General features: G+C 43.1%; 1 protein-coding gene, 1 long non-coding RNA gene and 2 pseudogenes across 6 annotated transcripts in view; 1 reads left to right on the plus strand and 3 right to left on the minus strand.

The window, feature by feature from the left end:
• Window positions 1-6,648: 6,648 nt before the first annotated feature.
• On the minus strand, window positions 6,649-19,470 carry LOC113919690. Its single transcript, XR_003519086.1, has 3 exons — window positions 19,336-19,470; window positions 7,275-7,370; window positions 6,649-6,764 (listed from the first exon to the last, which is right to left on the minus strand). It is a non-coding gene; the product is annotated as an uncharacterized LOC113919690 (long non-coding RNA).
• On the minus strand, window positions 14,344-14,853 carry LOC113919685 (annotated as a pseudogene).
• Window positions 18,933-21,661, plus strand: part of WDR33 (WD repeat domain 33) — a 112,347-nt gene continuing 109,618 nt past the window's right edge. For 4 of the 5 annotated variants that reach the window (XM_027589195.2, XM_027589196.2, XM_027589197.2 and 1 more), the window contains exon 1: window positions 19,561-19,716. The gene's annotated coding sequence lies outside the window, so the exon portion shown is untranslated. Of the gene's footprint in view, window positions 19,717-21,661 lie in introns of all 5 variants that reach the window. The other variant, XM_027589194.2, reaches the window with a different exon arrangement.
• The window catches only part of LOC113920405, a 34,050-nt pseudogene continuing 32,069 nt past the window's right edge, over window positions 19,681-21,661 (minus strand).

Below are 21,661 nucleotides of genomic sequence, written 5' to 3' on the forward strand. Positions count from 1 at the left end.
GGTTAGGCATCCAACTCTTGATTCTGGCTCAGGTGGTGATCTCAGGATCAGGCTCTGTGCTCAGTGGGGAGTCTGCTTGAGATTCTCTCTCCTCTGCCCCCCCCCCTGACTTGTGCATGCTTGCTCTCAAATCTTTTTTTTAAAGGTATTTAAAATGTGTTATTTTTAGGGCACCTAGCTGGCTCAGTTGGTGGAGCATGCGACTCTCGATCTCAGGGTTGAGTTCGAGCCCCACATTGGGAGTAGAGATTACTTATAAAATCTTAAAAAATATGATATTTTTGCTTATGAAAAATGTACAGAATACCCCACGTTGCCATTTAATGAGCAACTTTATTGTGTCAGGCGCTGTCTTTTAGTGAGGATACAGAATCAAGATAGGATGCCAGCTCTCAAAGTCTGTGGCCTCAGTGATACTTAAGACAGATTTCTTGCTTACCATGCTTTTCCGTGTAAACTTATATTTTTAACAACTTATTTATTATTTTAGAGAGAGAGAGCGTGTGCACGGTGGGGAGGGGCAGAGGAAAGAGAATCCAAGCAGACTCCCCGCTGAGCACAGAGCCTGAGACACCGTGCTCAATCCCATGACCCTGAGATGGTGACCTGAGCTGAAATCAAGAGCTGGACACTCAACTGACTGAGCCACCTGGGCACCCCCCATATAAACTCTTCTTTTTCCAGCCTTTCATTGGAGTGAGTGTTATACCACTGCCTTTATCTTCCTTGGAAAGTTAAACCTCCTATATTATTTTTAGGTAGTTACTCTTAAAATTGAACACTCCTAATTGTCTTACTAAAGTGTTAGCCCTTCTAAGTAACACAAGGATGATGGGAGATGGAAACGATGTAAACGCTTTAGTTCTCATCACATTATCAACTCCTGAGTTCAGGCTATTTTTGTTCGGGACTTCAGTTTGACCCTGTTTTCACCCTGGACACACATACATACACGCGTATTAGTTGTGACTTTACAGCCAATGCATAGATTTACATACATTTTTACCAACGTACTTGCTTATCGTTGGTCTCTGCCTATCTCCTTCCTCCTGGGTTTTCTTTTTCACAAAGATCCTCTTTTGAATTAGAGTGTGACAGTAAACATTCTCAGCCTGCCTTTGGCCAAATATGTCTTTTACTGTCATTTTGAATAGTAGTTGCAGAAGTCCATATTCTATATAGACATTAACTTTCCAGGGTACTTTGAAGATCGTATTAGTCCTGTTTTATGACCTCTATTGTTGCTGATAGGAAATCTGAGAGTCCTAATGTTGTTGGTAGATAATGTGTTTCTAATTGTTTTTATGATTTTCTTCTTGTTTGTTGTGTTCTACAGTTTCACTACAAGGTGTCTGGTTGTGGATTCATATTTATTCTCTTTAGGAGTTCTTTTTTTTTTTAAAGATTTTATTTATTTATTTATTTGAGAGAGAGAGAATGAGAGAGAGAGAGAGCATGAGAGAGGGGAGGGTCAGAGGGAGAAGCAGACTCCCCGCTGAGCAGGGAGCCCGACGTGGGACTCGATCCCGGGACTCCAGGATCATGACCTGAGCCGAAGGCAGTCGCCCAACCAACTGAGCCACCCAGGCGCCCCTCTCTTTAGGAGTTCTTGTGCTTCTGTGAGTGGATTCATATCTTTTATGATTTGGGACAAGTTCTTAGTTATGGTCACTTTAACTGTAGCTTCTTTTCCATCCTCCCTCTTCTCTCCATCTTGACTTCTATTAGATCTATATTTGATTTTCTTTTTAAATTTCTTTCTTTTTTTTTTAAAGATTTTATTTATTTATTTGAGAGAGAGAGAATGAGAGCATGAGAGGGAAGAGGGTCAGAGGGAGAAGCAGACTCCCCGCTGAGCAGGGAGCCCGATGTGGGACTCGATCCCGGGACTCCAGGATCATGACCTGAGCCGAAGGCAGTCGCTTAACCAACTGAGCCCCTTCTCTATCTCTATATCTATATTTCTCATCTCTTTATCTCATGATGCTGCATTTTGAGTGATTTCTACACATCTATCTTTTCAATCACTAATTTTCTCCAGCTATGACTAATCTGCTCTTTAATGTATCCATGGAGGCTTTTTAAACAGATTTATTGAAATATAATTTATGTACCATAAAGTTCACTCATTTAATATGTACAAATTAATCATCTTTAGTGTATTTACACTGTGGTGCAACCATCAAAACAGCCTAAGTTTAGAACATTTCCATCATTCCAGCGGTGCCTGGGTGGCTCAGATGGTTAAGCGTCTGCCTGTGGCTTGGGTCATGATCCCAGGTTCCTGGGACTGAGCCCCGTGTCTGGCTCTGTGCTCAGCGGGGAGCCTGCTTCTCCCTCTCCCTCTGTCTCTCCCCTCTGCTTGTTCTGTTTCTCAAATAAGTAAATAAAATCTTAAAAACAAAACCAACCAAACAAAAAACCCATTCCCTCACTCCAAAAAGAAGCCTTTGTATCCATTAACAGTCACTTCCCATCCCTCTCTGCCATTCCCACACTCCCCAGCCCTATCCATCAAGTTGCTTATTTCAATAACTGTAGTTTTCTAGGGGCACCTGGCTGGCTTGGTTGGAAGAGTGTGCAGCTTTTGATTTCAGGGTGGTGAGGTTGAGCCCCACGATGGGTGTAGAGATAACTTAAGGGAAAGAAAACTATAGTTTTCTATTCCATGATTTTTAATTTGGTGTCTTCCAAATCAGCCTGTTCTTTTTTTCATAGTGTCTTCTTCCATCATGGTTTCTATCACTTCTTTTATAATTTTAAATATATTTATATTCTCTTTCATTCTCTTTGGTTATCTCAAGTTCCTGGTGTATGTTTATTTGTTTTGTATTATTTTGATCTTTAATTAGAATTGCTTTTACTGTGGAAATGTGCCTGCATTGTAGGAGTGTTTGTGCAGAGGGGCTTGCACATCTCCAGGCCCATAGTATCAATGGCCTGGGAACATTTCTTATAATAATTTCTAGGCTTAGGGATTCCTATACCATATGCCGTGTAAATTTCAGGTTTTGATTTCTCAGAGGAGACTTTTTTTTCTTAAGATTTATTTATTTGAGAGAGAGAGAGAAAGTGAGCAGGGGGAGGGGCAGAAGGAGAGAGAATCCTGAAGCAGACTCCCCACTGAGCGTGGAGCCTGATGCTCGATCCCAGGACCCTGAGATCATGACCTGAGCCAAAATCAAGACTTGGCTGCTTAACCAACTGAACCACCCAAGCGCCCCTCAGAGGAGACTTTTGTAACCCAGTGCCATGGATAGTGACAAGCGTCTTTGTCTTCCTGGGCCTGTGGCCAGAGCCCACCTTTCACTAAAGGGAGCCCTTCAAATTCCTGGCTTGATGCAGTGGGGCTCAGTGCTAATTTCCCAGCCCCAAGACCGAACCTGGACGGTAAACTGAAGGAAGCCACTAGTCAGGCCTGATAACACCTCTCTGATTCCAACCAAAGTTGCTGCAACATCACTTTGAACTTGACTACTCTGGCTTTCATTTCCCAACTTGTTTATTGCCCCTTCAGATTTCTCTTGCTTTTCTGGAAGCTCAGTTGGGTTTTTCTTTCTTTCTTTTTCTTTTTTGGGTGGTGGTGGCAGGCATATTCAATAATACAGTATTTCTAGGATTTTGTCTTAAGGAGTTTAGTCTGCTATGATGCTCCAGAGCACAGGCATTGGAAGCGTACTTGAGACTTCTCACCCCACTCTGGCAGTCCAGCCACACTGAGCTTTTCAAGGGTCCAGAAAGCAACCAGGGTTGTTGTCTGCAGCACAGCCTGCTGCTCCCTCTGTTTACAATGTCCTGCCCCTGTGGCGCCTGGGTGGCTCAGCCGTTAAGCAGCTTGTCTGCCTTCGCCTCAGGTCATGGTCCCAGCATCCTGGGGATCGAGCCCCGCGTCGGCCTCCCTGCTCAGCGGAGAGCCTGCTTCTCCCTCTCCTGCTCCCCCTGCTTGTGTTCCCTCTCTCGCTGTCTTTCTCTCTGTGTCAAATAAATAAAATCTTTAAAAAAAAAGAATGTCCTGCCCCTTCTTTTTCACTTGACAGTTGATTTCTAGTCCTTCAACTGCTCAGCCTTTCTCTGACAACTCTCTAAAACTCCCTGCAAACTTAGCTGCTTATGCTTTCCACCTGTATCAGCCACAGCCCACATGGCTTTCATTAACTGGGTAAGTACGTGTTGAACACATACTAGCTCTCTCAGACACTGTTCCAGGCTCCAAGGATACAGGGCTGACAAGGCCAAAAAGATCCTTTCAGGAAGAAAGTCTAGTAAGTCTAGTAAGGAGAGATAATGAGGTAAACAAACAAGACAATTTCCAGTAGTGCTACATGCATGAAGAAAACAGGTTAACAGTGGAGTGACCGGGAGGACTACTTTAGGTTGGTTGGTCAGAGGCTTCTGCAAGGAGGACACCCTTGTGAAGTCTGGGAATAAAACATGCAGGGCAGAAAGAATAGAGTGGAAGTGATGATTCACTAAATTCTACTCCTGAAACCAATATTACACTGTATGTTAACTAACTAGAATTTAACTAAAAATTTGGAAGAAAAAAAAAGAATAAAAAGTATAATGGCCCGAAGCTTGGGAGAAACAGAAAAAGGTAGTGGGCCTGAGGGCAGTGTGTAGCTATGTAGGGAAGGGTTGTAGGGGAGGGTGTGAAGGCGACAGCTTTGGAGAGGGAGTTGGCAGGAGAGGTGGGGGGCCAAGAGAGGATTGGAGACGGAAGGTACTTGTGCATGTTTGCATGTTTGTTTATCTGTCGATGGGAATGACCCAGGGGGGCTGACAAATTTACTGTGTGGGATAGAAATGAACTGCAAGAGCAAAGCCCAGAGAGGAAAAGAAATGGGGTCCAGTGGCTAAGTAGAGGAGAGGTACAACAAGAACAGAGATGGTTTGTCTATTTCCATAGGAAAGAAGGTGGAGAATGTGCACAAAGAGCGCATGCATGTAAGCTAGTAGATTTGGTTGTGTGAAGACAAGTGTCACTAAGTTCACTAAACGACAGATATTTCCTAGGAACCACATGGTTGGAGGGGGGAGGGAGGTGGAGGTGGTGTTCCCAGATGAGGGAAGAGGGTTATGGCAGGTTGTATAAACAAAGGCACCCCCCGAAATGGATCAAGTACCATAAAAGTGTTCATACTCTGACCTAGTGATTCTATTTCTGGAAATTGTATACCAAATATCTGGAATACAGAAAAAGCTCTATGTCAAGAGCTGATTCTTTTTCTGATAGAGAAATAGTATGGTATGTTATGGTCACTTGTTCATGGACTATTTCTCACCTAGTAAACAGGTGAACTTTTTCAGGAGCTAAATGGCTTACAACCAAAATATTTTTATTTAGATGGACCTTAAGGACATTCTGCTATGTGAAATGTCAGAGAAAGACAAATACCATATAATCTCATTTATATGTGGAATCTAAAAAACCCAAACTCAAAGAAACAGGGAACAGATTGGTGGTTGTCAAAGGATGGGGGCAGGGGTGTGAAATGGGTGAAAGTGGTCAAGAGGTACAGACTTATAAATAAGGCCTGGGGACACAATACACAGCATGGTGACCATGGTTAATAATACTGGTTGTAGGGGCGCCTGGGTGGCTCAGTCAATTAAGTATCTGGTTCTTGGTTTCAGCTCAGGTCATGATTTTCTGGGTTGTAGGATCCAGCTCTTGTTGGCTCTGCACTCAGCAGGGAGTCTGCTTGAAGATTCTTTGCCTCCCCCACTTCATGTGCCCTCTCTCTTCTAAAATAAATAAATAAATCATTAAAAAATACTGTATTGTACGTTTGAAAGTTGCTAAGAGTAGATCTTTTTTTTTTTTGAAGATTTTCTTTATTTATTTGAGAGAGAGCATGAGGGGGGGGAGGGTCCGAGGGAGAAGCAGGTTCCCTGCTGCGCAGGGAGCCCGATGTGGCACTCGGTCCTGGGACTCCAGGATCATGACCTGAGTCGAAGGCTGTTGCTTAACCAACTGAGCCACCCATGCGCCCCGCTAAAAGTAGATCTTAAAAGTTGTCTCCATTGGGAAAAAAATTCTAACTATGTGAGGTCATGGATGTTAACTAAACTTATTGTGGTGATCATTTGATTATATATAATCATATATATAATCATTAATTATAATTAATTATATATAACTATTAATACAATGTTCTATGTCAGTTACTTCAATAAGCCTGGAAAAATATATAAAACGTAAAAAAATTTTTTGATTTTGTGGCACCTGGTTGGCTCAGCCAGAAGAGCACAGGACTCCTGATCTTGCGGTTGTGAGTTGGAGCTCCATGTCAGGTGTGAAGCCTACTTAAAAAAAATTTTTTTTTCTATTTGACTTAAAGTAAAAATTAGATACTTCAGTAAACATACAAAAGAGGTAAATGTTTGTACTTCCGAAAGGGACGTTTGAGAACTGAACTCGCCTTCTCATCCAGGTCAGTTTTCTTCAGCTTAGACACGGGAGTGCCAAATGCTCAGCCCCCCTTCCCCCTATGGACTTGGGAACTCTGGGTCTCAGGCCTGTAGACCCCTGCTGGGCCTGCACTCACCTGGATAGACAGGAGCAAAGGGGTGGCCTCAGCTACCTCTTCTGATTAGCCAACCGGCCCTTGGGCTCTCTGAACAGTACAAATTGACGAGAGGCCAAAGGAGAGTTCCAGGCAAGGCTTTAATTGCTTCTGTTCCCGCACAAAGGAGACAACACAAAGGAAGGAGTCCTCAGGCTGGCTCCCAGAGAAGAGGTTACCCAGAAAGCTTTGAAGAGACTGAGGCAGGAAAAGAATGAAGTCTAAACGTCTAGGTGCAGGGAATAGGTCCACCCTCTCCTCCTCTCCGCCCCCCACCCCGGTTACGCACTTAAATAAAGGCCATGCTTCTTCATGCCGCCCACGTCTAATTAGCATATTACATCTCCGCCCCTGAGCATGATTTTTAATATTATAATGAGAGACAAAGTGGGTGAAAGGTGGGCATTGGCATCCATCTTAGCGCTGCCCGGTTTGGTCCTGCGCTCCCAGCTGGCTTCCCTTTTAGGTGAATATCCTACTCTGCTCTCGCGTGAGCTTTTACTCCGGGGTTAGCTCAGCTTTTCCTTTTACGGACCTAAGCCGAAGAAGGCTGGATTTTGTGGTTAGGGGTGAGGGGACCCGAGTCTGGTCCCTTCCCTGTCTCACAGGGCCCCTAAGAAGGCGTCAGCAGTTTCAGTGCCTCCTCTTATGGTGCCAGCCTGCTGTTGTCCCTCTTAGCCACCCACATCCCCTGTACGGCAAACTCACAGCTGGGGGAACCACAGCTCTGCATCTGCTATTACAGAGTTCAACATCTTCATTTGCATTTCAGCATCCAGTGAAGATGCTGGCAGTTCTATGCCTCTGTAAAGTGGAGAAACAAAACCGTTAGCTGTATGTCCTGTTATTGGTGGATAAAATGGGCTGGTTTAAATAGGCATAATCAGAATCATAGCTTGCTTCCCTATGTAAGATGGCACAGAGACTGGGTGCCTGGCTGGCTCAGTCGGTTAAGCTTCTGCCTTCAGCTCAGGTCATGATCCCGGGGTCTTGGGATCAAGTCCTGCATCACACTCAGAGCCTGCGTCTCCCTCTGCTCCTACCCCCCACTTGTGTGCGAACTCTCTCTCAAACATAAATATATAAAATCTTAAAAAAAAATTGTACAGAGGAAGCCCTTGGCAAAACTGGGATTCTGACTAGACTCTAATCAGACCTCACCTTTTCAGACACTTGTTTCTGTCAGTCTCTAATTTTCAATGATTAGGGGTGTTTTGTTTTAAGATTTTATTTATTTGGGCAGAGAGAGAGGGCAGAGAGAATCCCCAAGCAGACTCCACACTGAGCACTCCTGAGCAGGATGTGGGGCTCCATCTCATGACCCTGAGGTCATGACCTGAGCTAAAATCAAGAGTCTGGTGCTTAACTGACAGAGCCACCCAGGCACCCCTCAATGAACGGGTGGTTTGCAAAATATTTAACAACTTAGGGGCCATTGACCTTAGTGCAGTCACACATTAAGTCTCTAATTGCCAGATCAGGATAAGATCCTGGGGAGATGGGAGTGGTCAGAGGTTACTTGGGAAAGTATTTCAATATATATATATATATATTTCAATATATATATGTTAAAGATTCTATTTATTTGACAGAGAGAGACACAGCGAGAGAGGGAACACAAGCAAGGGGAGTGGGAGAGGGACAAGCAGGCCTCCCATGGGGCAGGATCCCAAGACCCTGGGATCATGACCTGAGCCGAAGGCAGATGTTCAACAACTGAGCCACCCAGGCGCCCCAGTATTTCAATAATTTAGTAATTGGTATGACCCTGGGGTACTACCCAGCTGAATCTCCTCTTTTCCTTCTGTTTCTCTCACACATGTACACACACAGGTCTTGTACCTCCCAGGTTTATTTGCATTCGAAATAGAGAAGGAGCCAGGACAGGCTGCTTTGAGCCCAGGTGTTTGTGGCTAGGCACTGTTAAATGTTTTATGTATCTTATTGAAACTTCACACAACACTTAGAGAATTTTTAAAACATTATAAGGTCCTTATGCTCTCTAATACTCATAACCTTCTCAACATCAGGTCATTTATTCATTCAACAGGTTTTACTGAGTGCCCACCATATTAGGTTGGGATTAAAGAAGGAGAGCAAGATAAGAAGATTCCAGGTCTCCTGGAGCATACATTCGAGTGGGAAGAGACAGACAAGAAAAAAACAACTAAGTAGATTAGCCTGGGAACAAGTGCTATATTGCATATAGTGCTCCGGGATGGCCTTCTTGAGAAGATGCTATTTGAACTACCAAGGATAGGAAAGTCTGGGAGGGTGGGGTGGAGAGTTCCAGATCAGGTGAGAATGCTAAGCACAAAGGCATGAATGGGAGTAGGGGTGTGGGTGCAGAGAAAACAAGCTGAAATGGCTGGAGCTTTGTAAGTCAAGGAAAAACTATTAGGAGCTGAGATTGCAGATGTAAACAGACTTGGATTATGGAGTCAGGGGTTTGGATTTTATATGTTGGGAAGCTATTTGGAGGTTTTAAGTAAGAAAGGAGTAAGATCTGATTTGTGTTTTAAACAGGTCATTCTGGCTACAGTGTAGAAAACTGGAGTTAGGTGGGAGGGGAAACTGAGATGAAAAAGGGAAGTGGAGAGAACAGTTAGGAGATTGCAAAAGTTCACACAAACATGGCTTGGAGGGTGCCTGGGTGGCTCAGTTGGTTAAGCGACTGCCTTCAGCTCAGGTCATGATCCTGGAGTCCTGGGATCGAGTCCCACGTCGGGCTCCCTGCTCAGCAGGGAGTCTGCTTCTCTCTCTGGCCCTCTTCCCTCTCATGTTCTTTGTCTCTCAAATAAATAAATAAAATCTTAAAAAAAAAACAAACAAACATGGCTTGGACTAGAGCAAGGGTCAACAAACTTTCTGTGAAGGGTCAGAGAATATTTCAGGCTTTGTGGGTTACATATGTTCTCTGTTACATATTTTTAGTCTTTTTTTTTTTTAACCCCTTAAAAAGGTAAAGCTATTTTTAACTAGACTGCAGGAACAGTCTGCTTGTATCTGGACTAGAATGATAACTGTAGGGGAAGAAAAATTTTTCCTTTACCCTTCTAGATTCTTTTGGCTGGCCTATTAATTAAATTAATTAAGACAGATTAACAAAAGAAAAACAAACTTTTTTTAAAAAGATTTTATTTATTTATTTGACAGAGAGAGACACAGCGAGAGAGGGAACACAGGCAGGGGGAGCTGGAGAGGAGAAGCAGGCTTCCCACTGAGCAGGGAGCCCGATGTGGGACTCAATCCCAGGACCCTGGGATCATGACCTGAGCCGCAGGCAGACGCTTAACCAACTGAGCCACCCAGGCGCCTCTGAGGCTGAAATTGCAATTAGTTTAGATAGTAAGTCTTGGTTTGCTGGCGTCTGGGACTTTTTTTTTAAAGATTTTATTTATTTCACAGAGAGAGAGTGAGCACAAGTAGGGGGAGGAGCAGGCAGAGGGAGAGGGAGAAGTAGGCTCCCTGCTGAGTGGGGATCCTGATGTGGGGCTCAATGGCAGGGCTCCATCCCAGGACCCTGGGATCATGACCTGAGCCGAAGGCAGATGCTTAACGACTGAGCCACCCAGATGCCCAGGTCTGGGACTTCTAAGGGGAGGAAGACAATTTATGGGAAAATGGGGACAGCAAATATTTGCTGTAAACAATTTGTTTACAGCAAATATTTGCCATGCTTTGTAGAGACAGTGGGATGCAGAGGAATTTGATCTCCAGGCCCTGCCAGCTTCCCCCCCGCCCCCAGTTTACCATGCCTACCCCATATTCTTTGTAGTTATCTCTGGTGATAGTCCTTTTCCTGAACCATGCCCTCTATCTCAATTATTTCAGGCAGTTATGGGAGAGGTAAAAAGCTCTTCTTGAGGTCTTTTGGGCCTTAATTGACTCCAGCCCAAAGTAATCTATATGCTAAAGTGGCACATTTTGGGGAAGCTTATTCTGAACCTCTTCAGAGCACTGGAGATATGTAGTCAGATTTGTAATTTATTTTGAAGATTGAGCCATGTTATTCCATTTACCAAAGAAGAAAGTGAAACTCAGAAAAATCAATATTATGCAGTCAGTAAATAAGAGAGATAAAATGTAAACTCCGGAAAAGATTTGCACACAGATTTCTGTGATTAATGGGATTCCTGGTGATAGAAAATATTTAGGACACAAAATGGGATGAAGTTTTAATAGAGGCATTTGCATATGCCCAAAGTCAAGCACAAACCTTGGAATGGGGACTGAGGTTGCTAAATTTAGCCCTCCTTTTTTTTTTAATTTTATGTATTTATTTGTCAGAGAGAGAGCGAGCACAAGCAGGGGGAGTGGCAGGCAGAGGGAGAAGCAGGCTCCCTGCTGAGCACGGACCCTGACACAGGACTTCATCCCAGGACCCTGGTATCATGACCCCAACCTAAGGCAGATGCTTAACTGACTGAACCACCCGGGTGTCTCTGAATTTAGTTCTCCTAAAATTCTATAACAAGCATTTTTGAAAAAACAAAATTTAACTTAGTAAATTTAAAGACCAAATTGGCTTTATTCATGATTGATGAATCAGGCAGCATTCCATCTAAGAAACACAACGGAGCTCTGAGGAGCTGAACAAAATGGAAGGATTTTATGAGCAAAAGGGAATAGAAAAAAGTAAGTTTCTAGAAAAGAGGGGGTTGTTTCAGGCAAGGTCACCTTCCTTTGCAGGAAGAGCAGGGGTCTGTTATGTAGATGACCTCACCAGTGCTGATCAGGTACTTCTGATGGACTGGTTAAAGGGTCACATTCCCGGGAAAGGCTGAAATTGCAATTAGTTATTTAAACTAGTAACTCTTGGTTTGCTGATGAGGGGCTTAGCACAAGCAACTCCATTTTTGGTCTGTTGTCTCTTTTTTTTTCCCCTTATCACAGCCTTGGAGGCAATAGAAGCCAACATTAGTTCACTGGGTGGTAGAATCAACACTCTGATTCTGGCCTATTGACATGAGGTCCAGTGTTCTTCTCCCCTGGCATGCTATGTAGGCCAAATCTGTAGTTGTGTATGTGGTATTCTAACATGAATTTTTCTCAAAGCATTGGAACTGTATATTTAAAGAAACTATATGCATTACTTTCTTTGGTCTTTTAATTCAGACACTTTAGTTGGGTAGAGAGATTACTTAAATTAATAAATAAACTTAAAAAAAAAAAGAACATATGGTGATGGTCATTGCAGCATTATTTACATTAGCAGAAGTGCCTGGCTGGCTCAGTTAGAAGAGCATGCAACTCCTGATTTCAGGGTCAGGAGTTTGAGCCCCATGTTGGGGGTAGAGATTACTTAATAAATAAACTTAAAAAAATAAATAAAAAAAGTAATCCAAGTGCTATTAGTATAGCATTCATCAAATAAATTAAATAAATAAATTGTTCAGCCATACAACAGAAAACCAAGAAGCTACTAAAAGGATGAAGGCTATATCTGTATGTGAACTGAGAAGGAAAAGAGTCAAGATATATTGCCACAGGAGAAGCAAGATAAGTTTGTATAGTATCCTATTTGTGTAGGAGAAGAAATCTTGCATACAGTATTTTCATACATGTGTCTTCACAAAGGTACACTCTTTGTGAAGAGTGGCTGCCTCTAGAGAGGTGTTAGGGTGTGAGAGTGATCATCTTTTCACTGTTTTCCCTTTCATATATTTAATTTGGTGCCATTTGCATGTATTAATCTCCTCAAAATAATGAGGCAATTATTTAACCTTCTATTTTATTTTTTATTTTTTTAAAGGTTTTTTTCTATTTATTTGAGAGAGAGAGCATGAGAGCACCAGAGCACGAGCAAGCAGGAGGGTCCAAGAGAGAGGGAGAAGCAGACTCCCCGCTGAGCAGGGAGCCCGACTTGGGGCTCCATCCCAGGACCCTGGGATCATGACCTGAGCCAAAGGCAGATGCCTAACCAACTGGGCCACCCAGGGACCCCTAAACCTTTTATTAAAAGACATTTTCAGGGTGTCTGGGTGGCTCAGTTGGTTAAGTGTCCAACTCTTGATTTTGGCTCAGGTCATGATCTGAGAGTCATGAAATCAAGCCCTGTGTTGGGCTTTGAGCTCAGTATGGAGTCTGCTTGGGATTCTGTCTCTCCCTCTCCCTCTGCCCCTCACTTCCCCACCCCAGCTCATGTGCTCTCTCTAAATAAATAAATAAAATCTTTCTAAAAAAAGAAATAAAGAAAATTTCAAATACACACAAAAGTAGAATAGCATAATGAATTCTCATTACCTGTCACCTTGCCAAGTTGTGTCATCTATCTCCCTCTTTCCTCCCTTTCCCCCTTAAGAATATTCAGCCATTAAAAAAAAAAAAAAGCATTCCTCAGATTGTTGCAAACCCTTAGTTAATTTCCCCAATTCTGAAAAACTGCAAAGGTTGATTTTGAGAAATTTTTGCCAATGTGTTGTTTTACAGAGGAGAGTCTTTTTGGATGTCCCTACTAACCATTTCTGCTGATGTCCTTAGCTGGAATGTTTTAAAGCAAATACCATCATATAGTTTTATATATTATTTAACTCACAAATACTTCAGAATGTAACTAATAGGAAAATATTTTAACAATTTAATCAGGGAGACCTGGGTGGCTCAGTTAAGTGTCCGACTCTTGATTTTGGCTTGGGTCATGATGTCAGGGTCATGAGATTGAGCCCCAAGTTGATCCTGCTTAAGATTCTTTCTCCCTCTCCCTCTGCCCCTCCCACCCTGCTCACACATGCTCTCTCTCTCAAAAAAAAATTAATGAAAAATTTAATCAAATATCATCGTTACATGTAAAAAATTGAACACTTCTTTTTTTTTAGTATTTTTTATTTATTCATTTGAGAGAGAGACATACACAGAGAGGCAGACTCTGCTGAGCTGGGAGCCTGATGTGGGGCTTGATCCCAGGACCTGGAGATCACAACCCGAAGGTACTTAACCATCTGAGCCACCCAGGCACCCCAAAAAATTGAACAATTTTTTTAACGTCATATAATATCCACCCAATCCATGTTCAAATGTCCTCATTTTATCAAAAATTTCTTTTTCCTTTTTTTTTTTTCCCTGAAGTCAGTTTGTTCAATTCAGGTTCCAAACAAGAGCACACGTTGCATTTGGGTGGTATGTCTCTGGTTAAAAAGAAAATCACAGGGGAGCTTGGGTGGCTCAGTCGGTTAAGCATCTGCCTTCAGCTCAGGTCATGATCCCAGGGTCCTGGGATTGAGCCCCGCATTGGTCTCTCCACTCAGCGGGGAGCCTGCTTCTCCCTCTCCCTCTGCCTGCCACTCTGCCCACTTGTGCTCTCTATCTCTCTGTCAAATAAATAAATAAAATCTTAAAAAAAAAAAAAAGAAATCACAGGCCCAAAATGGAATCACTTATTCTAGACCACATCACCAATCTGGGGTTTAATCCCTAACCTAATTGCAGTTTCAACTTCCTTCAACAATGTAGTCTTAACTGGTCAGTCAGGGATTTTTTGGTCAGTACCAGTGAGGTAATCTGTTGTGGGGGCCAAAGTTCAGCCAACCCAAAATGTACTTTCTTTTTTTTTGGCCACACTATCACCATTTGTCACACTGAGTCTGAAATGCAATTCATGACATAATGACAAAAAGTTTTTCACAACTACTAGCTGAAAGGATGGTGGGTATATTAAAAGAGATCAAATAAATTGACAATCATATGGAACTTTTTAGATAAAATGGAGTTGTTCTGAAATGTAGATATTTTTCATTCTCTAACAAGACTTTATTTTGTCTTTTTAAAATAAATCAGGTTATCTTCTTGTTCCCCAGAGATGATGTCCTTTGTATCCTACCAGATGATCCAAATCTTCTTTAAATGGATTGTAGCCTTGTTCCTTTAAACAAGGCAGAGCTCAGAAAAGCTGGTCCAGAGGAGGAAATTCTTCCCAGGGAACCCACTCCCAACTTTCATTTTTTTCAGGCTCTTCATTCTTTGGTTCCTGGTCATGAGTCACATTCACCTCTCCTTTCATTAGTATGGTCACATAATGGTAATTTTCTTTCTCAACAAAGGAATTCACAACTGAGGCAAAGTGAATATTTTTCAGGTGAAGAGCTGCTTCTTCCCAGGTTTCCCTTTGAGCACATTCTTCCCACATTTCACTGAACACCAAATGGCCCCCAGGAAGTTGAAAACTGCCAGCTCCAACTGACCCTTTCCCCTTGCCCAGGAGGACACAACAAGGATGCCGGCTGCTAGTCACCACTACTCCTACCGCGATTCCACGACGCCACCTGAGAGGCTCCATGCAGGCCATCATAGCTCGGGAGGACCTGGCAGAGGCCAGCCAAAATGTGCTACTTTGGCATACTGTTTACTTTATTTTAAATATTTTATTTATTTATTTATTTATTTTTTATTAAAGATTTTATTTATTTATTTGATAGAGACACAGTGAGAGAGGGAACACAAGCAGGGGGAGTGGGAGAGGGAGAAGCAGGCCTCCAAAAGAGCTGGGAGCCCGATGCGGGGCTCGATCCCAGGACCCTGGGACCATGACCCGAGCCAAAGGCAGACGCTTAACGACTGAGCCACCCAGGCGCCCCTATTTATTTATTTATTTATTTATTTATTTGAGTGAGTGAGTGAGCAAGGGAAGGGGCAGAGGGAGAAGGAGAGAGAGAATCCCAAGTAGACTATGTGCTGAGTGCAGAGCCCAATGCATGGCTCAATCTCACAACCCTGAGATCATGACCTGAGCCCAAATGAAGAGTCAGACACTTAACCTACTGAGCCACCCAGGTGCCTCTATTTACTTTTTTTTTTTAAGATTTTATTTATTTATGTATTGGGGTGGGGAGGAGCAGAGGGAGAGGGACAAGCAGACTCCCAGCTGAGCGCGGAGCCCAATGTTGGGCTCCATATCATGACCCTGAGATCGTGACCTGAGCCAAAATCAAGAGTTGGATGCTTAACTGACTGGGCCATCCAGGTGACCCCACTTATTTTTTTAAGTAGGCTTCATGCCCAGAGTGGAGTCCAAGGTGGGGCTTGAACTCACTACCCTTAGATCAAGACCTGAGCTGAGATCAAGAGTCGGATGCTTAATGTGCTGAGCCACCCAGGTGCCCTGGTATACTGATTATTTTAAATAAAAGTTACTTAAACAGCCAATGCAAAAAGAACTCTGATGTCCCTCTGTCTTCAGGAAACAGGAAATAAATCTCCCATGTGAAAGGCATCCTCTCTATACCAGGAGGTAAATATACATCCTTATTTCCAGAGATATGGCATTTAGACCTGAGAGGGCTATATAAATAATGCTATTAACTTTTTACTAATTTACTACCCCAACATTAATTCTGTTTAAAATTCCTTGCTAATTGAAGCTCATGAACATGAATTTTCTTTGTCAATTCCTCATAGATTTATTGTCTCTTTGTCTAAAAACTATAAAAACTGCCTGCCCTGGTCATTTCTTTGGGTCTGAATTTTGTTATTGGGCTTCCCTGCACATGTATTTAACTTGGCTTTTTCTCCTGTTAATCTGTCTCATGTCAAATTTATTCTTAGACTAGCTTAGAAGAATCTTAAATGGTATAGGAAATTTTTCCTCCCCAACACTGTCACATGGGCCCTTTCCATTCTCCAAAGGAAGTTGAGGTATTCCACCTAATAAGATTGCCCTCCCCCCCAGGGAAGGTGACCTTACCTGAAACAATCCTTACTTTTCTTAATTATCCCACCCCATTTCTGTTTATAAAACCCTTCTTTTTGTGTAGCTCCTTGGAGTTCCTTTCTTTTTGCTGGATGGGATGCTGCAGGATTTATGAATCGCATAACAAAGCCAATTAGATCTTTAATTTTGCTCAGTTGATTTTTTTCCCCTAAGTTTCTAATCCCATAATAATTAGTCTATAACAGCTTTATGCCTCTTTCTTTTTTTAAGATTTTATTTATTGGGGCACCTGGGTGGGTCAGTCAGTTAACTGTCTGCCTTCCGCTCAGGTCATGATCCCAGGGTCCTGGGATGGAGCCATGTCTTGAGCTCCCTGCTCAGCGGGGAGTCACTTCTCCCTCTCCCTCTTGTCTACCGCTCCCCCTGCTTGTACTCTCTCTGTCAAATAAATAAATGAATGAAACTTAAAACAAAGGTGGGGGCGTGCCTGGATGGCTCAGTCGGTTAAGTGGTTAAGCATCTTCCTTCCACTCAGGTCATAATCCCAGGGTCCTAGGATCAAGCTCCTCATCGGGCTCCCTGCTTAACGAGAAACCTGCTTCTCTCTCTGCCTGCTGCTCCCCCTACTTGTGCTCTCTCTCTTTCTGTCAAATAAGTAAATAAAAAATAAATAATTAAAAAATATTTATTTATTTGAGAGAGAGAGAGAACATGAACAGGGGGAGGGATAGAGGGAGAAGCAGTCTCCCCGCTGAGCAGGGAGCCTGATGCAGATGAATTGATCCCAGGACTCTGGGATCATGACCGGAGCTGAATGCAGCCACTTAACCAACTGAGCCACCCGCCCCCCCCCCCCCCTTTTTAAAGTAAGCTCTATTCCCAATGTGGGGCTCCAACTCACAACCCCTAGATCAAGAGTTGTGTGTTCTACCGACAGAGCCAGCCAAGTGCCTTGATGCCTCTATTCTTTAACTTTTTTTGGAGACAGAAGGTCACTTGTATAGAATTCTATAGAATACAAGGGCGCCTGGGTGGCTCAGTGGTTAAGCCTCTGCCTTCGGCTCGGGTCGTGGTCCCGGGATCCTGGGATCGAGCCCCGCATCGGGCTCCCTGCTCCGCGGGGAGCCTGCTTCTCCCTCTCCCACTCCCCCTGCTTTTGTTCCCTCTCTCACTGTCTCTGTCAAATAAATAAATAAAATCTTAAAAAAAAAGAATTCTATAGAATACAGAATATAACTGTTTGCATACTTGTAGTCTATCTCCTAGTCAATTTAAAAAACCAATTTTCCCAGCAGGACTTGCAAGATTAGAGGTATGAATAGCTTTTACTTATTATTACTTTGATCCTCTAATGTAGCACATCTTGAGAATATTCAAGGATCAGGACACTTTAATATGCTTGAATGCCTTCCCTACCACTTATTGCTGTGGTATCTAGGAATGGACCACTTGCTTGTCACTTTTCTTTTCTACCTTTAGAACCCTACTTAAGGGTGGACTCCTTAGGGTCACTTTCCTGACTCCATTCTCCCACTTTAGCCTGTGAGAATCCCACTTTCCTTCAGAGTTCCTGCCATCATATCCTACACTTAACCACATGGAACTGGAATTGTCTGTCTCTTATACTGTAAGGAACCCTTTGAGAACTGGTTTATTCTGTGCCTGAAAGTTAGAGGGAATGGTGGGCAGCACTGTTTAATGCTTAAATAGTGGTCTGTTGATTGAGTTGAGTTTCTCCATACCACCCATTCCCGCTCCTCCCACTCCCACCTCTACATATTCTTTTAGAGGTATATATACCCCCCACATATCCTAGTGTTAAAAACAAGACCACCATAAAATGGAGCCACTTATGTTTAGCCCCACATCACCGAAACAAGACTTAACATAACTACAGTTTGGGCTCTCCCAGAAATGGGATCTTAAGCCAGTCAATCAGTAATCACCTAATCAACACTAGTTAGGTAATTTGCCTGATAGACCCCTGCCATCCTCTAAAGCAAAGTGACTTTGCCATAACAATCTACCTTTTTTTCTAGTATAACTTCCTTATTCTCAGTCCCATTTGCCTATAATAGTCTTTCATTTTGAAACTTTATTTTTTAAGTCATCTCTCTGCCCAACGTGGGGCTCAAACTCATGACCCAGAGATCAAGAGTTGCATGCTCTACCAACTGAGCCAGCCAGGAGACCCAATATTTTAAAATTCTTGATTCATATTGCCATATTATTTCCCAAAAGTTAGAAGACAACTTGTTTGGAAGTTGTATTCTCAACTTCATATAAATGGAATCATTAAGGGATGCCTTGATGGCTCAGTTGCTTAAGCGTCTGCCTTCGGTTGGAGTCTGGGATTGAGTCTGTGGGCTTCATGCTCAGCGGGGAGCCTGCTTCTCCCTCTGTCTGCTCAGCCTGCCCCTCCCCCTGCTTGTGCTCTCTCTCTCTCTGACAAATAAATAAAATCTTTGAAAAATTAAAAAAAATGGAATCATTCAGTGTCTCTTTTGAGCCGACTTAACAGTGCCTGTGATATGCTTCCAAGTTGTTGTGTTTATCAGTAATTATTTCCCCTGGCTGGGTAGTAGTTCACTATAGAACCACAATACAATTCATTTAGGGGCACAACTACTGATGGATATTTGTGTTACCATTGGTTGATTACTCCGATCAAAGCTGCTATGAACACTCTTGTACAAGCCACGGTAGATGTATGCACTCATTCCAATTGGAGTGGAACTGCTGGGTCGTAGGGTGACTATAAACTTAGCTCTAATAGACACTGTTTAAACAGTTTTCCAAAGTGGTTGTACCATAGGGCTGTTTTTACAACTTGGTCTGACTGTGAGGAAGGTAGATAACCTACAGGTACGATTTGCATCGGGTAATGTGAACTCCAACTTCGTGCTTGACTAAGCTTGAGCTTTCATTTAAATGCTCAAAACACGGTCAGGCAGGAGCCCCAATTTCACCCATGCACAGACTTGGTAAGGCCAAGTGCCTTGCCCTCAGTTTCACTGTGGGTGGGCTTGGCCACACACTGTGACTGCCACACAGCCCCCGAACAAATTTCTTATTCAAATTTTGAAAAACGGAGTGTTTTTGAGAGCATTAAGTTTAGCTCACAAGGTGAAGAAAGCACGGCAAATCGCACTGGCCTCAATCCTCCTCCGGAGGCAGCGCCGACTTCCTCTCAGCGGGAACAAAGCAAGCACTCACTGAAGCCGCATGAGGATCTGGTCGGTCCCGCCCCTCACCTAGGCACCTGCGCAGATTGAGGCCAAGGGAGCTAGGCGCCCCAGGCGCGCGTGACGTAGTAACGCTCGACGGTGCGTGATGACGCCAGGGCGTGCGCTCGGTGGCTCGTAGGGGAAGATGGCGGCTGCTCCTTTGGAGGAGAGGGATTGAGAGGGGTGGAGGGAAGAGGCCGGGCGGGAGAGACATTTCCGACAGTGAAGACGAACCCTTTGCTCACCATTCATTAGGAGCTCTGCTCAGCGCTGGAGGGTGAGTGCAGCGGCGGCACGGGACCTCTCGCCTGCAGCAGGCGGCGGCACTTTCCGCCATTTTCAAGCTCGGCCGTTGCGTGCTTTGGGGGCCTGGGGGGGCGCCTGGGGACAGGTTGGGAGAGCAGTGAGGATCGTCGTCCGGAGGGCCCTTTGAGGCTAGTTCGAGCTTTAGGGGAGGGAGTTAGAGGCTTGAGGCAGACTGGGGAAGGAGGGCATGGTAGGACTAAGGCTCTTGACTGGGAACCGGTGGCGACAAGAAGACGTAGGTAGGGTAGGCCACGAATAAGACGTGAAGTTTAGAGAAGGGAAACGCATTAAACAGAGATTTGGGGCGGGAGTGGAAGGGTTGAGCCGAGAGTTGAACGGAATGTGGCTTTGAGTGGTTGGTTTAAGGGGTCGTGGGAAGTTAATGCGAAACCTGTAAAACAGCGGCAGGTTTGGCCTCGATATTATCGTGTCTTGAAATTGGTGTTTGTAACAGGGATAAATCCACAGTTTGACAAGCAAAACCCTCCTCCTTTGGAAAAGTTACATTCCTATTTTGTTTGCATTAGATCATGCTACCTGCCAGTGTCCCTTCAATAACTCCTCCACATCTCCGGTTTTAAGTTGCTTTCTGACAAATAGATATTTTAAGATCTTAGAAAACTTTATTTTTTAGAAAAGAAAATAAATACTGATACTAGGTTGTTGTAACCCTTGTGGTTAGTGGCCCTTCCGTTGAAAGAGGAAAGTGGGTCGATAGGGAATTCCGTAATTGGATCTGTTTAAATCAGATCAGAAAAGTTACTTGTAGAAAGGCTGTCAATATTTTGAAGTAATTTCTGCACAGATGACATTAAGTTCACTGTTCAGGAACTTTGGAAGACATTCGAGTATGAACAAAAAAACCAGTGTTAAAGGACTACCTCTTGGGAGCGCTGAGTTGACTTTTAAGTACACCCTGGAGATCTAGTGCACGCAGTATTTTTTGCCTGTGAACGTGAAGCACTGGTAGATCTATTTAATTCAGACAAAACTTTTAGAGACTGTTAGTTAAAAGGAAGCGTGTTAATTGTTCCCATGGTGGTATTTTTCTTTTCCTAATTTTAATTGCATTTGACACCCATTTTTAATCACCATAAGATACTTTTGCACTTTTTAATTGATCTTCCTGCCTAGAAGATAAAATACCGTAAAGATTTGAGTTTGCGCAGAGGCTTGAAGTTAAGTTTTTAGCCTATTTTATTGAGATTTACAGAAAAATTTTATCTTTCTGTACTTGTGTTAAGAGTATTGGTAGAAAGTTGGCCTTGTATCACAATGATTTAGTTACACATCCTTATCTATGATGTTGATAACTTGCATTCTTTGGTTGCTGAAAAATATTAAAAGATCAAATTTTGCATCACAGTTGTATCTTAATCTATGGCTTTAGTTACACTTTTCCTAGCCACTTAAGGTGCTTATTCATAGTTCTCTCTGCTAAGTAGTAAGTCCACATTTTTCACATTACTTTGGAAAAAACATGTTATTTATTGCCCAAGTTCATACTGTTTCATATTTCTGAATAAGGAAGTAAGGTCATAGTAAAGCTTGTTTTCTTTCTTTCTAAAGATTTTATTTATTTGAAAGAGAGAGAGCACGAGGTGGTGGATGGGAGAGAGAGGGAGAAGCAGACTCCCCGCTGAGCTGAGAGCGGAAGGCAAATGCTTAACTGACTGAGCCACCCAGGCACCCCCTAGTAAAGCTTTAAAACTACAGTAAATACATTGACAGAAATACTAGTGAAAGTCTTTCACTCACAGACATACATATGGAATCCTTTTGAGAGTGCTTAGCAAAAAATTAGGACCTTTATGACTGTTTTTAGATAAAAGTAGTATTTGTAGTCTGCAGATTAGAAATCTTCATCATCAAAATATATTTACTTAAATGTCAGACTTAACACTTGTTTAAGCATT

This window comes from Zalophus californianus, chromosome 3 (assembly GCF_009762305.2).
Source record: "Zalophus californianus isolate mZalCal1 chromosome 3, mZalCal1.pri.v2, whole genome shotgun sequence".
Lineage (NCBI taxonomy): Eukaryota > Metazoa > Chordata > Mammalia > Carnivora > Otariidae > Zalophus > Zalophus californianus.